Source organism: Parambassis ranga, chromosome 17, assembly GCF_900634625.1.
Source record: "Parambassis ranga chromosome 17, fParRan2.1, whole genome shotgun sequence".
Taxonomy (NCBI): domain Eukaryota; kingdom Metazoa; phylum Chordata; class Actinopteri; family Ambassidae; genus Parambassis; species Parambassis ranga.
In genome coordinates this window covers 741,177-757,500 of record NC_041037.1, presented here as the reverse complement: position 1 = coordinate 757,500, position 16,324 = coordinate 741,177, and the positions used below count along the sequence as shown (strand labels likewise).

Genomic DNA, 16,324 nt, shown 5'->3' with positions numbered 1-16,324 from the left:
CAGGCAGAGAGACAGGCAGACAGACAGGCAGGCAGAGAGACAGGCAGACAGACAGACAGGCAGGAAGACCGAGAGACAGAGACAGACAGGCAGACAGACAGACAGGCAGGCAGAGAGACAGGCAGACAGACAGACAGACAGGCAGGAAGACCGAGAGACAGAGACAGACAGGCAGACAGACAGGCAGACAGACAGGTGGGCAGACAGGTGGGCAGGTCAGTTTCAAATTAAGACGTCTTACAACACTGAAGAAGATTTAAAGAAGCTAAAGCCAGCGGACAGCATGATGACACCTCTGCAGGTTTTAAAGAATGAAGGTCATGAGGTTTTTTTTTCGTTATAAAAACATATGTAAACATTTCTTTCTTTCTTTTCTCCTGAACGCCTCGCTGACACGTTCATCAACACACACAACAACGTCTCTCTCTGAAGGTAAAAAAGCACAAACAGAGCTGTGACCAGTCACCAGATAAACTAAGACTCACAAACACACGAGAGCGACTGATCAAAGGTTTGACTTGTTACCTGGTGCGTTCATGTGAGCTTCCATGTTAGTGGACAGCTGAACTCAACTGGAAACAATAACTCCGTGAACAGTCAGACAAGATGAAGGTGAAGGAAGGCATCTCTGCATTAAGACGTGTCTGACACACGTGTGGCGGGTTTTCTTCAGTGTTTTTATAACACTGGTGCAGATCCACGGCTGAAGTTACACCAGAGGCCACACGAGGAAGATTTCGTAAAAACAGTTTGCCCACAGTGAGTGAGTGTGGACGGAGCGGCTCCTGAACGAGCCTCTAAGCCACAAAGCAGCCCAAGCAAACCAAAAGAATCAGAGCAAGCAGGAGAAACTGTTGAATCACTCAGAAGATGTTTTGTTACTACATAAAGTTAAAATCTACCCTGTCCTAAGTTTCAGAAAGATACATGTATGTTTTAATTTATACCACATTAATGATAAAATGAGTAAAATCTGCACTTATCCCCACGTTTTTACACTTTTCCTCCACATACTCGTCATGTTTTTTGTTTCCAAGCTGTGAGTCTAGTCTTAGCTTTCCTACTTTGACTTTGGACTCATTTCTGGGTGTTGTGACACAGACTGAGTGAGTCTGAGCAGTGAGCTGAAGGGGGTGGCGGTTTGGATGTGTGACAGAGACGGCTAAGATTAGCTGAGGTCGGTAGACGAGCAGCGCAACCCCACACTCCCACAGAGACCGTCAGAGAGCGAGCACAGCAGGACACACTGTAACCTTCACCTCACAGAGTGTGCACAAAAAAAGTAGAGTGAGGAAGAGGAGGAGGAGGAGGAGGAGGATCAAATGTAGGGGAATGAGACATGACATGAGCCAGGTGTGAGATCTCCTTCATACAGACTGTCAAATATCTGCCGTCACTCTCTTCAGCTTCTCCCTCAAAACACAGTCTGACACAAGCAAACACAATTAGGATCACACTGTAATGGAGCCGAGGACATTGTGGGGCGGCGAGGACCGTTTCCACTCAGCATAATGACCCACTATCCATTTCACTTTAATCCAGACAATAGAAAACATGTGGGGGGGGCCTGAACCGAAGTCTGACGAGATGAAACCAGCAGTCAGACGGAGCGGGGAGGGAGTCCGGGAGTCCGGGAGGCGCTGAAGGTGATTCATTCTCCAAAAAGAGACGAGTGCAGAGTTATTCCCTGAAAGATGTTCCTGTACTTACTCCACTGCAGACTGAACTCTGCCGGTGGACTTGTGCTGAACCTTGGCTGCATGCCTGAGAGAAACAGCCCTGTACAGTTAAACAGAAGTGACACACCTGGCAGGCCATGTGCACTTTCACAGCACGCTTATTTAAAATGTGGCCTAATTGCTTTGGTAGCAAAGGACCCAAAAAATCTTATTTAACTTCCACATCTGTTCTGAATTCTGACTGGCCAATCAAATGGCAGCGCTCTGGGATCAGTTCCCTCTGAAAGCCAAACGGCTACAGCGCGGGACGTCCCCATAACGTCCAACCCGCTAACAGCGTCCACTTCATCAACATCTCACTGTCCTCCTCATCCTTCCAATTTGCTGTAATGACCGTATGATCCCTCTCATATGAGCTGCAGCTGTCCGGTTGCTAGGCGACAGAGGTGGTGCTCTGTAGCCGCAGATGACGCAGCATCCATTGAACACCTGACATGAGTCATTCTTTCTTTAAGCATTTGGCAGCTACACTTCTAACCTGAGGAACGCACACACACACACACACAGCCCTCAGTCTATGCCGACTTTAAAGTTAAGTATTTTATTACAGTGACATGGTTTTACTGATATTTACTGAGGTTCTGCATCACACAGCATCCCACCACCTTGGTTCTGGTGTTTCCAGATCCTAGAGAATCTCCTTCATAAAATGAACGACATTTTGTTTGTCCTTTATGTAGAGGCTACTTCAAAGCATGTGCATGTATTGTGGTATTATGGATGGTGAGGCTGCACTGAGAGCAGAGCCTGAAGGTGAGTCTCTGTGATCACACTGCTCCAGTAAGAGCTAGCAACTGAGACGCTAATTAAAGCCAGAAGATGATTTATTGTGACATAAATATTAAACTGTAATAAATGAATAAATGAAGCTTTCACATGTTTCTACTGTTAAAAGGCAATAGAACACTCCTGTAGGGGCTCCCGGTGGGGAGTTCAGTTTCAGGCTGAGGTTGTAACTAAACCACAAAATTTCCATTTATTCGTTTTCTCCCCATCAGATACGACAAACTGCTGTTATCCCTCATCTGCTCGTCCACTTACCTGCAACAACTAAACCGATGACGATGGGTGTCAGAGCCTTGAAAAAAAACAGTGGATGAACGAGGACAGTCTTTCAGCTGAGTGAAAAGTGTGTTTAATTCGCACTGCTGAAAGCTGATGGATGCGGGTACAGCACAGAGAAGACTGCACAACACATCCACTGGACACACACACACAAAGCCAAAAGCCTGATATTGCAGTGTGAACCCATTTCTGAAACCAAGGAGATTGTCCTCCTGGCTTGATAGGTGGAGTGAGGTACCGCTGCCGCTGCCGCCGCCACGAGTACAGGTTCATTTCCCACTGAGGCGGCACAAACTAAAAAATAAATGCACTCCAGTTACTGCGGGTATTTCTAACAAACATCAATCAAAGCAGCCTTTCACCCAGAGCGCGCATCAAACCAGAAAACAGAACGAAGGAAAAAAAGTCACGCCAAAAAAACACGTTCTATCTTTGTAACTTCAGCCGTTCGATCAGTCCTGACGCCGTTTTAACATGGGATGCTAAGCTATCACAAGCAAAAACAAACTGAAACCATACAGCAGAGGCAGATATCTGCTGATGATGTGTTGTTATATCATATCGTGCATCTTTAAAGACATTAGCGTTAACCCACTACAAGGACGGTTCAGGCTGCAGGGCCAGCTCCCTCCTCCTTTATTCTGTAATCTGATGATTAAAAAACACACACAGCAGACAGAACCACCAACATGTGTGCATGGACCTGCAGGGTTCTGGACCTTCAGATTGTATTCTTTCTCGTCTCTGGCTGCTTTTCCAGCAGATTAAAAACAACGTGAGGCTGCAGGGCTGAGCTACTCAGAGACCAGGTTCCATTACCGCTTCATGCAGTCAGGTGGATAAGCTAACGCTGCCAGCTACAGAAAGAAACAAGACACACAACAGCAGGAGGAGGATACTGTGCACGAATGCTCAAAGTATTCAGGTAAGAAACATTGTTACTAAATGATGAAATCTGTCCATGATAAGCCAAGAAAAGCTTCAATCAGTCATATTGATAAATAGCAGAAGAAACTGAAGAGGCCATAAAGGATCTATTAGAGCCAGCAAGTAGTATTCAGCATGTTGAGACTAACTAAATGTTTTGCTTCTTGCCTTTGTTGCTGTAGGTAAAACCTGCACATAACTGCAGTAGAGACAACACAACTGTATATAGACATGACAGACGGGGTTCTGCCTCCACACGTTGTACAAAAATCAGACCATGTATGCTGCTTAGAGGAGCCGTCATGTTGTAAAGACAGCAGCAGACGTCAAGAGGTGATGCTGGATCATCAAAGCCTGACTTTTTGTTTGGCGACAGACAACCAGTTTGTAAGCAGCCTGTGTGTGTGTGTGTGTGTGTGTGTGTGTGTGTGTGTGTGTGTGTGTGTGTGTGTGTGTGTGTGTGTGTGTAGAAGAGCTGACTGGGGTTGAGCGGGGTTGTTCGCTAGCACACTAATGAGAACCATACATCACATGCTATCAATGCTAATCACACTTGGGGCTATATTTAGCCATTTAGCTTCAATTACCTGTTTTGCATGGGACTAATCAACACTTAGCGACACTGCTGCTGTAAATGTGAGCGTGTGTGCTGCACATGTGTGTCTGTACAGTACAGTGTCTGTTTAATGAAGTAAACAATCTGCACATGAACAAGTTTAATAGCTTTTAGATAGAAGCTGCAGGTTATAAGAGGTCAGAGAAGTTCAAACTCTGTGAACTCTGCTGCTAAAATACTTGACTCAAATAAATATTGATCTTATAAATCATCCATCAGAGCACAAGCTGCTAACCCTGCACCTACTTTGCTCTGCGGGCCACAGGTCTTGCTTTTCTGCCTATTTCAGGAAACAAACATGTTATTCATCTAACCAGTGTGACATAACAAGAGGAAACAGGCACGCAGTTACTGGACGGCCCTAAAGAGAATCCGAGGGAGGAGAGAGGGTGATTGACCAGAGGACAGAGGTGAAAGGGAAGCAGTACAAGGAGGGGGGTGATTTGGATGGAAGAGGCGAGCGAGGAGAGAAGGGAAAAGGACAGGAGATGATGGGGTTAGCCGAGGATTGAAAGGAAAGTGAGTGAAAGGAGGAAAAGAGCCGAGACCAATCGTCCATGAGAAAGACTCAGCGGAAGGAGAAGGAGCCCTCAGGACGGAGCCGACGGTGCTTTAAACCGTTTCTTCACAGAGTCTGGCTGAGATACTCGGAACACGACGAGCTGGACGGCTTCCCTTCTCCCGTTGCCGGGAATTATTCTGTCACTCCCTTGGCCTGGACAAGTGGTGCTGGGGGAGGTGTTAGCCTAGCAGATCTGTGTGTGTGTGTGTGTGAGAGAGAGAGAGGAAGAGTGTAGCAACACAGCTGGCACGGCTCATGCTGGCTGGAGTGTTGGGGCAGTTTGTGTTGCACAATGGAGGAAATCGGTCTTTTTAAAGCAATAAATCAGCTGAATTAAAGAAGGTGGGAAATGAGGGGGAGATGGAGAGAAAAGGAGGGAGGCGGAGGGGCAGGAAGGAGGTTAAAGTTTCATGAGCCTCAGAATAGGAGGGTGAGACGTAGTAGAACATACTGTCTGCATTTATTAAAAAAGCCAAGGTGCACTCCTCCAAACACCAGAAGACACCTCAGCTGAGGCGAACTTTCATTCCTAAAGCCTGGAGCTACATGACGGCTTCAGCAACCAGCTGGATATAATCCACACCATCTTGGCACGCTAATAAAACCAGGCCTCGAGGCAGCGGTGTAGCCTAAAGCTAACTAGAAACGGAGGTGGTACATTCTGAGGAGCACTTTAAGCCTTTAGGTGGGTCTGTGTACCGTTAACCAACACGACCTGTACTGCAGCCAGCCACCAGGGGGCGATCCAGATGTTTAAGCTGTCACGTCGTCCATCTTCATACACAGTCTATGTCAGTACTTCCTTACTGTGCTACCCTGCAGGGTAAACCTTGTGGTGGTGAGAACTTCATGGTTTTATGATCAAATTTAAGAAGCTTTCTTCCAAATTGCATGTATACAGTATCTATCTTTCCACATCTGTCAAAGGTTCACATGTGAAACCAGGACCCCGTCAAACCTGCTCCAGCCAATGGCTTCCAAAGTCTGCAGTGACGCTGAAGAAAGGAGAAGAATCTTGGCCTTACGTCATTTTAACATTCACCCCGTTACCCAATACCGTAACAGAACTATAACAGGCCACATGTTCTACCCTTGGATGCTGAGTAGGTTTCCAAAACCACACCAAAATGACTCCATTAAAGCATACTTGCAGGACTGTGACTATGGCCGAGCTGCGTGGGCAGCAGCTCCGCTCTGTGCTGAGCAGCAGCAGCAGCGGGATCATAACGAGTTAGCACCTCGCTCTGCACAAACACTGTGCTGCGGAGGATTTAAGGACACATTCGGACTCGGGCATCTGCAGGTTTATGCGTGCATATGTCTGGCAAAGGATTTGAACCCTCAAGATGTGAGTCTGACCCACATATGCAGCCATTTCTGCAGCCAGGCGACGGAGGGCCCATAAGCCTGGCTGTAATTGAGGGCCGGGGGAGCACCTCAGGAGTGACGGCCGCTTAATGAGAAATTATAGTTGTGCTGATGCGTCCAGAAAAAACCTGACTCCATTTGATAGTAATTACATCTCATATGGTTTCATTACGTGAGCTCCTTATTTGGATTAGGAAATATTACAACTCAAATAGGAGAGGATAAACTCGACCGGGATTAACACCGCCGCCCACCCCACCCCCTCCCTGAAATACACAGAGACACAATGATGCAGGTTTTAGTGAGTGAGTCCAACAAGTGCAGTCACAGCATCATTAAAACATATGATTATTTAAATTATCTGGAGGTTCTTCCAGAGAAAAAAACGAAGATCAGGAAGCGGCAGCGTACCAAGCAAGGCTGTTGACAAGAATACTACACTACAAATCCGTAGCGCGTAGATAAGAACCTGGCTGCTCAGAATACTGGTGGCATTAGAACATACATCAAAGCTCCTGAGAAACATTCGGTCCAAAGTGTTTCCAAAACTATGGAAACCTTTGTCTGAAATATCCTGTGATGATGCTTTGTGCATCACACACAAGGTGAGACTCAGAGTTAGATGCTTCTGAATGAATCTGAATGCATTCTCAAAGCTCAGCATCGTGGCTGTAAATATGTAAATAACCTTAACACAGCAGCAGAAACTACTGTTTCTTTAAAAAAAGCCTTTCAGGAAGCGACCCGCTCCTCCGCCGCCTCCATCTTTAATTCACCTGGGAGCTGTTTCTGTGTCACAGCAGCTGCTTTGTTGATAACAGCAGACCTGACGGGTGCATGGAGAACACTGCAGAGGCTTCCTCATCAGACACTGCACCTGCCATAAGAAGCACTTCTGCTCAGTCAGAGGTAAGAGGTAAGGATTTGAGGGGCAGCGGAATCAGCCCTGCAAGTCTGCGTCAAGGTTTCTCCGAGTCCATCACACACACACGAGTTGCAATTTATGAGTCTTAACCTAGATACACACCACTGCAGAACTCTCACCTAAAAAGCACCCTCACACACACACATCTCCCCAAAAACCCATCACAGAACCTCTTTCCCTTTCACCACCTTCGTCCCCAGGAGGAGAGCCCCACTACCGAGATCTAATTAAAGGCTCCATAAGCAGAGCTCAAATGAAACTGTCACATCAAAGTCACAGCTGGGTCAGAATGACACCAATCAATAAGACGGAGAGCTTCAGCAGATCCCTCTGCACCCCCAGAGACCCCCGGCCAGACCCAGGCTGGGATTAGGCCAGACAGACAGCGATGAGAGGCGGGAGGAGGAACAGTCAACACACAGATCAATTCCTGCAGCTGAAACACACACACACACACAGCTTTTCATATGTTTCTGGACTTTTTGGAAATGATGACACTAAAGCAGAACGAGTACAAAGCAGCCATGTCGGGCCCGGTGCTCACAGGGAACTGCTGTGAGTTCAACGTTGCATTCATACAATCTGGGTAAAATTGTCAGGTTGCAATAGCTGCTGCTGGATAATACATTATATTAGAGTGTGTGTGGTCTGAGGCAGACTGTGTATCCACTCCGAGCACCTATTGATCCATTTTTAAACCCATACATTTTTCTGAGTGCTGTGAAAATCCAGTTGAAGGAGGTGCGACAGCCACGGGGGAAATGTCGAGTCCTGTAAACCAGATTGCCGTCTCTGCTCTCGTTGTTTTACTACCTCTCCTCATAAAAGTATTACTTTTTAATAACATGTGCGGCCGTGACTTTGTGCTCTTCAATAAGTCGGAAAATATCTTCAGGGCTCAGCGTGTTCTTTCACTTTTTCCCTTTTTGCATAAAAAGCCTCAAACAGAGAAGATGTGTAAGCCATCCAGAACCCTGTAAGATGCAGAGTGAAATCCTGTCTGCAGGATTCATGGCTCCCTGGTGGAAGACTGGAGAAGATAAAAGTGGAAACAGTAAGAGCGAGGATGGAGAATGACTTACCTGCACGGGCAGCAGTGGAGAGCAGAGTCAAAGGAAGACGGCGGCCATGAAGAGAAGAGAGAGAGAACACAGAGACGTCAGTTTAACCATTAGAAACATGCTGAGCTGTGTTTCTCACTGATTGATGCAGCTAAAATAAAAAGGTTAGTTCACACAGTCATGACAACAAGACCGTCAATTAACATGGTCACCCACACACACATCAATCCAGCCACACCGGCAGCTCAGACGATGTCGTTTGTGACTTCAAAACAGAAACTAACATGGAGGGCAGCTGTGCTGTTGTGCTGTTCATGTCAAATCTGAGAAGACGGTTAGAGCTTGAACGTGTCACTGCCATGTTTGAGTGCTTCCCAGGTGTTCGGCCGTTGTAGGTATTGGTTTGGATGCTTCCTGATCAGAAGGTGTAAGTATCGATCCAGGATCACAGAGGCTGTGACTCAGTCAGGCGGAGTCAACGCGTCTTTGGGAGATGTTCCAGGACTTCATTCTGTACTGGGTCAATCACCAGTACATTTTAATTATTAATGTAATGTGCATCTTCCTTGCATTGTCTCCATAGCACCACCTGAGTCTCTGCTGAGCCTTGTTGTTGAAATAAGCACTTTTACTCTCACACCGACAGCAGAAATCCGACAGTGATACCTTACACAATGGCCATTGTCGGAGGCGAAGCCGTGAGGGAAGAGCAGCAGCAAGCAAACGAGCTAATTTGCTGTGTGAACAAAGGAACGTGTGTGACGGCTCTGCCGTGACACGCTGCTGCTGCATTAGGGATGGAGAGCAGGATTAGAGGCGCGCTTGTGATCCGGGCTTGTCTGACTGTGATCTCTGTTGAAAAGATGCTGCACGCTTGACAGAAAAATGTCTGCAGAAAACTAAATAATGGGAGCAGGAGCAGTCTCTGCTGCACAGCACTGAGCACAGACGTCACCTGTGTGACTGACACCTTGCCGTTTTATCCTGCAGAGGAAGCGACTGAAGGCCTCTTTTGTTCTTTATTAGTCACAACATGAGAGCAGATACCTTCTTTTATACGCCTCCAGCATTTTGGGCTGTTTAACACTAACAGGCACTTTTAAACAGAAACACATACATTCAATATTAAAATGAGCTCAAAGAAATGATCCTCTGAGTTTGCTGTGCAGGAACGTGTCTGTCCTGACCTCAAGGTCACCGGAGAACCAACCTCGCCACTCCTCAGACGTACAAATGCGTAATGGGCTGGACAGGAAACCAGACTAAGTGGTCCGGTGGCTGGTGTCCACATACATTTGACCATGTAGTTATATATATGGATGTGCAAGTATTTGCAAACATGCCCAGTCACATCCTCCAAGCTGCAGGTCTACATCCCTGAGTCTTATCTTAACTCCCTGAAAAAGCTCCAGAACCAAGTTCCCATGACTGAGTTAATACTCCCATTACAACCATTATGAAATAATTGCATCATTTCAGCGCCCCATGAAAAGCTTTCTCTTCCGTTGATCCCAGACAGATTTGGTCTGGATCAGCCTCGATCAGGCCTGTCGGAGGAAGGTTCACCCCGTCCCCCTGCTGCGCCGCGTCAAAGGCAAGAAATTCCCATGATGGGCGAAAGCGTGGGTGGTACAGAGGGAGGTCAGAAGGAAAACCAGCGCTGGAGACGGACAGAAAAAGACTCAGACAAACAGAGACACGGAGCTCTCAGCGGCCGCGGATCAAAGACAGCCGAGCGCCGAGGTCTGTTTTAATGGTAATTCAACCAAACGGACAACAAGTGCCGCTCTGCTTCTCTGGGCAATTAATCTTACGTGAGCCAAGCGAGGAGAGATTTCAGAGAGGGCTAAATAAGTCTGCATCATTTTTTTTTCTGAGCCAATTACCGTGACAAGAAGAAGAGGAAGAGGAGGAGGAGGAGGAGGAGGAGGAGGAGGGGGAGGAGGAGGAGGAGGGGGAGGGGGAGGGGGAGGAGGAGGAGGGGGAGGGGGGGGGGAGGGGGAGGAGGAGGAGGGGGAGGGGGAGGGGGGGGTGGTTGGACAGAACGAGAGCATCCGGGAACACAGATGAGGATACATAACAAAAAAAAAGACGAGAAGGTCGTCGACAAATGGAGTTCACTGGATGTGGCAGTAAAAAAAAAAGAAGTTTGTAGAGCCTGTCAGAAAGAAAAAAGAATCAATCACTCCACGTGTGTGAATAATTTGAGAGGACAGCGCAGACAAAGAGCTTTTTTGGCTGCTCCACTAAGCCTAGCTGTCAGTAATGCACTTACCCTGACAGATAACTGTTATTATGGATGCTGCTAATGTCAAATGATGTCGCATAAACACTTTTAAAGAGGCTTATACAACCAGACAGCTTCTCCCGCAGTGGAAAAGTAGTTAAACACTGCGGTGTGACCGAGCACAAGCAGGGGGACGGAGAGTCGATTTCACTTCCTTGGAAAAGGCTCTAATATCAACAGAGGTGTTTCACCCTGAAAGTGAATCCACCAGAAAATAACACAGGCCTCCGGCTGGTTTTTTTTTTAATGCCGGTCACAATTACCAGAAAACTAGTGGAGGAAATCTGGGGTCGTCTGTGAGTTACCACAGTCCGCTCTAACCGACCGTGACAGCGCGCAGAAATGACTGAGGAAGTTGATGTCAAGAGGCAAGTAGTCCCCCAGCTCAGGCTGTTTCAAAGCTCCCGCAGTTTGTGTGTCTGGTCCAACATGGCCGCCGAGGGGTCAGATTTCCCTTTTAGAAATAACAACAAAATTGATCGATGACAGGACGGAGGGGGGGTGTTGGTTTGAACCTGTCAGGACCTCAAAACCTGCTGACAGGTGTGAGATGAATTCTGAAATGACTGTCCATCATGCAGAACAACATATTTAAATCTAAGCTTGAAGTCACACTAGTAGTCCACACATCTAAATCCAAACTGAACAAAAACAAACCATTTATACCGACAACATTCTGTAAAACAAAAAAAACTATCTGCAGTCCTCACTGCAACTACTGAGCCACGGTCATACACAACCGACCGTCACATGGCAAAAATTCTGTGTAAGCTTCATAATAAGGAAAAAAAACAGAAATCAAATAAATGATGACAGGTTCATTCAAACTTCTCTCTGCTTGAAGCTTGTCCATAGAGGTGCAGGACTTTATGTTGCGTTAAACAATGAGCCAACTATCACTAAAACTGTGAGTGAAAAACACACAAAAACAAACGGCATGGGGTTCTGAGGGTTAAATGTAACGGCTGCAGGAAGTGTTGATTTGTTATTGATGTGGTTTGTGTGAGAGGTTGTGTCACTCTGAGTGAAACAGCTGCTGGTAAAGGTGATTAGAAAACATCAATTTCAAGTTCTGTAGAATCGAACCTGAAGAAAAGCTGAGGGGTGTGTGTGTGTGTCTGTGTGTGTGTGTGTGTGTGTCTGTGTGTGTCTGTGTGTGTCTGTGTGTGTGTGTGTGCGCTCTCTCCCCTGCTGCTCTGTCAGAGATTGCACAGGTTATTTCATAAAGGTCCATCTCCAGGCCTGCCTCAGACCCAATCATCCCTCCAGCAAATCTCATTTACACCAAACCCTGGGGACACAGCGGCCATTTCTGCTGCTAACTCCGTACCGCAGCAGCCTGCAGCGAGGCCCAGTTAACCAGCAGAGAACACGGCAGAGGGGAGGAGGGGACAGTTTGCTTCACATTACTCAAAGTAAAAAAAAAAATAAAATAGGCGCTAAATCACCAACAGCAGCAGGTTGTAGCGCCTGTCTGGGGAGTCTTTTATACACATGCCCTTGTGTGTCTGACAGTTATGTTTCTGGATCACCAGAAACTTGAAGTGATGGCGTTGGCAGCAAACTCGCTTGGCTGTTGTCGCGCTCATTTGTGCGATGTGTCCTGCACTAGTTGGACCCGGCGGTTAAGACTGGTAGGAAGAATTGTGTCCTCACGTTCAGGGACAGAAAGGACTAGTTGTTGTTGCACTCTGCTCTCCTCACATGCTGGAACCTCCATATGTTCCTCTGCTGTGAGGAGCATGGGGGGGGTCACCACTGTGTATCTGCAGCAACAGCAGCATCAACTACCAGCGCCTCCGTTATAGCAACCGAGCCACTGAGGATGCGTCTGTGTGTGGGTTTGCATCATCTTCATCCATCAGTGTCTCTGTTATGGTAACCAAGCTTGTTATGCGTGCAAACGCTCAGGATGGTTCAGGTAAGGAGTTCAGCACTAGCTCAACACACTGATGAACTTTGGCCGTTCAGCAGAACATTCCCTGTGATTTCTGACTTGATTTGCTCTCTAAACACTCTGCAGGAAGCCAACATGTCTTATTGGGAATACATCTGGAAGTGAAAACCTGCAGACTCATGGGAATCAGTAAACAATTGTTCTATGCAATTATGCAAGCGCTTTTCTCCAACTACTGTAGTCCTGCAGATCATGCACACAAACTGTACAGGCTCACAAATATGAATGCATTTCTTCGGTCTCATACAGCAAACAAAAAGTCAAAATGAGTCACAAAGGTCGCTTCAGAATCATACTCTTCCTCATCATGGCTCCTCCATGCACAGGATTTACAGTCACTCAAGTGGTTCTCATTATTTTAGCAAAACTCTGCTAACAGCCTCTACATCCCAGTTCAGTGACTTCAACAACAATACGACCAGACTGTGACTCCGCTGACAGACTTCTGTAACACCAAAACGCTTCATGATGTGGTATGGAAAGAACATGGCTTCGGTAGGAAGAGAAGCGGCACTGTAAGATACGTTGGAACAAAAACATAAAACACTGGAATGGTCCAAAAACTGACACATTACCAATGAGCAGTTAGCCACATACTGCTCATACACACATACTTTACATCCTTCCTCACTTCATGTATCAGGCGATAACAGGATGTCTTGCCACTCGGGTCAGCCGCCGCTCAGGGGATTCAGAGGTTGTGTTTAGATCAGATAAAACAACCAGAAAGTCGAGCGGCATCTGCTTATTTTACATCCCTGTACGTAGAGTTCCTGAGATCTAAAGGAGGAGAGGAAGGCACACTCATACACAGCAGCGCCAGCTCGGCACTGGTTGATTAGCCATGATGGACTTAACAGACGCCGAAAGGTGTTAGCCTTCATCCCCGCACGTCACTCACAGTGCAGAGAATGAATGAATAGATGAATGGCAGGATATCGGGACAGTCCATCACCTCTGGCAGCCCCTGAACCTGCAGCCTCAGATTAGCACCGCTATCTGTTTACCCTGCCAGGCTATCAGACAGAGATGCTGCCCGGCCTGGTCTTCAGGTGGGGAAGTCTTTAGGCGGGTTCATTGATAGCAGGAGATACACTCGGTTGCACCGAATTTCATTTGACACGCGTCGATGAAGCACTTTTGTCTGAGGTTGAATGAAAAGCCGCTGATAAAACGTCAGTGATAAAAGTTTTATCACTGACACAAAAAAATCTGGTTTTCCAGACCTAACCCAAGTACAGATCATCACTGAGGCTGAAACTTCAGAGAAGTCTTTAATATTCATACACAACACACAAGCACGTATTGTCTAAAAAGTGAGGCAAAAATATCTCAGGCGCTGCCATGTTGGAAAGAGGCGCCATCTTGGAACCAGAGTCTGCACATTAGAGGCCAATAGGTGGAGCCGCATCGTCTCTGTCCTGCCCACCACAGACCACTTCCACATAGAAACAGAAGCTTGGCTGCTGCATTGGCTTCTGACTGTGACGTCACTTCATCTTTGTATTGTCAACAATAACTACGAAGTGTGTACAAATGTAGCATTCGAACACATATCGAGTGATAAAAACCACCTATAAACCACCTCTGGTAGAACTTTCTTTGAGTATTTTAGTTTTTGGTTGGCTCTGTATGCATGGAGGACGCTGCCGTCATATCATCCATCTTTATATACAGTCCATAAAGCCTGTTCCATACTGCACGAGAACAGAGAAACTTTTTCATTCAGGTAAACAGATATTTGAGCAAACAAGCAAAACTGTGAAATCCAGAATAGGAACATCTTCCTCCTCCTCTGCTTCAAACATGTTCACCCAGTCTGTTGTCTCTGCCGTTGTTCGGCGGTCTTCAGGCCTGTGTGTGTTCTGTGTGTTCTTGCCACCTCGGGAACACGAGCAGATTTCTCTGTTCTCATGGAGTATGTAACAAGCTTAACAAGTCTGAGCACCCTGTAGGTGAACTGTAGCCCATTTCTACACAGCTGTGTAAAGACCCGCTCTGACTGGAGGTGCTTCGCCAACACAGAGAACACACACGTGTTCTTACAAATTCTCTTAAACAAAAAAAAGGGACTCGCTGGACATCGGATCTGTCCTTCAGCAGGAGACACTTCCTTGGCTGCTGGCTTCCCCACCCACACAGCCTGGGACACTGTGGATGTGGAAATCCAAACATTCTCCCAAAAGCTGCTGAAAATAGCCGGAAATGTGGAGAAGTGCATGTTGCAACAGAAAACCCTGATTCATGCCATCTCTCTGACCGTTTCACTCCCGGATTAAACGATGTGGACAGATGGCGGACATGTGGTGTGAGGTGTGGACATGTGAGAGTTTATTGTGTATGTACAGTACACAGAATGTGTGTATGTGTGTGTTTCTCTCTACTCCAGCACAATCTGTGTCTGCAGATGAATTATTAACGGATCGAAGCACTGACTGCTGATCACATCACCACTTCCTGTTTGTTTTCCTGCCACTTCCTGCAGCAGAAGTTCAAAATGCATGATCCTTTTTGCAGGAAGCACTGGCTGTGGGTGGGAAAAGGTGGAGGCGTCTTACTTCTCTGCTCGTGTTTTGTGTGCTACACCCTTTATTAAATCAGCTCCTTCCTGCCCTCTCTGAAGCCTTCTACACGCGGTGTAACGGTAACTACAGCCCCAGCCGGCGCAGAGAGCCCCCAGAGGAGCCCGATGTAAGGAGGAGAACTCGGAGCTGCTCCTGCTCTGCAGCCAACAGACCGATGACAAAGCTGTCAGCATCACACCTCGGTAGAGCTAAACCCACACTGACCCCCAGTGGTGCAAGGAGGAACTGACAGAGACAAAGTGCTGACGGTGGTGTTTATAAAAATACTGCATGCATGAATATTTCAATATCCATAAAACTGAAAGGAATTAATTAGCATTCACACAATATAATCAAATCAATCAAATCTAAGCCTCACTGCTGCTCTGAAGTTTCCTCAGAATACTGTGATGTAAGCAAAGCAGTTACCGTGGCAACAGCTGAAGTGCAGCTACAAGTATGGCTGGACAGCGGTGCCTCAGACAACATCACAATACACTCTGACATCAATAACACCAATAACTGGTATTAAAGTCATCTTTAGAGTCATTTTCCCCACTACTGCCATATTATTCAGTGAGTGTGGGTTCAGTGTTCACAGCAACATCCAGTCTGGCACCTCTACAGAGAACAGCACAATCATGGCTACAAGCAGAGAGGAACTCAGACGACTGTGAGCAGCATAACACAGTTAATTATGACTATAATCCAGATCTCCCTCAAATGTAAAGACACTAAATATGTGCAACAGCAGAATCATGTTAACGGAAACAAAAAAATATGTAATTCACTTATGTAAAATAGAATTAAAACGATTTGCAGTTTTGAGTTGGTGTGGTCAGTGAGTTGGGGTTTTGATGGTTAATAATAATTGTGATGTCATGTTTACATCAGTCTCTGTGCTCTTACTATAAACATCAATGATGTCATTTGGTTTATTGTCCAGCCGCTGGTCTAATCTGAGTTTTATGATGACAGCTCCTGTCTGAGATCTGTGTCAGCATCACACACAGACACACACAGACACACACACAGACACACACAGACACACACCACTTCCTGCCTGTGCAGGCTGTTCCCACAGACCACAGCTGGTTTGGCTGAGTCACTGTGGTAAGAACCAGTCTGGCAGAGAAGGAGACAGAGGAGAGAAAAATCAAAGAATGAGCATTTTTTTATTATTTTAGATTTTTTTTAAATTATTACTTACTTTAAATTATTACATTTTCTTTCCTGTTTTGCAGCTGACAACA

At 46.5% G+C, this 16,324-nt stretch overlaps 1 protein-coding gene across 4 annotated transcripts in view; it reads right to left on the bottom strand.

Moving 5' to 3' along the window:
- pard3ab (par-3 family cell polarity regulator alpha, b) overlaps positions 1–16,324 on the bottom strand; it is a 183,713-nt gene that overhangs the window by 125,047 nt on the left and 42,342 nt on the right. The window lies entirely within an intron of this gene.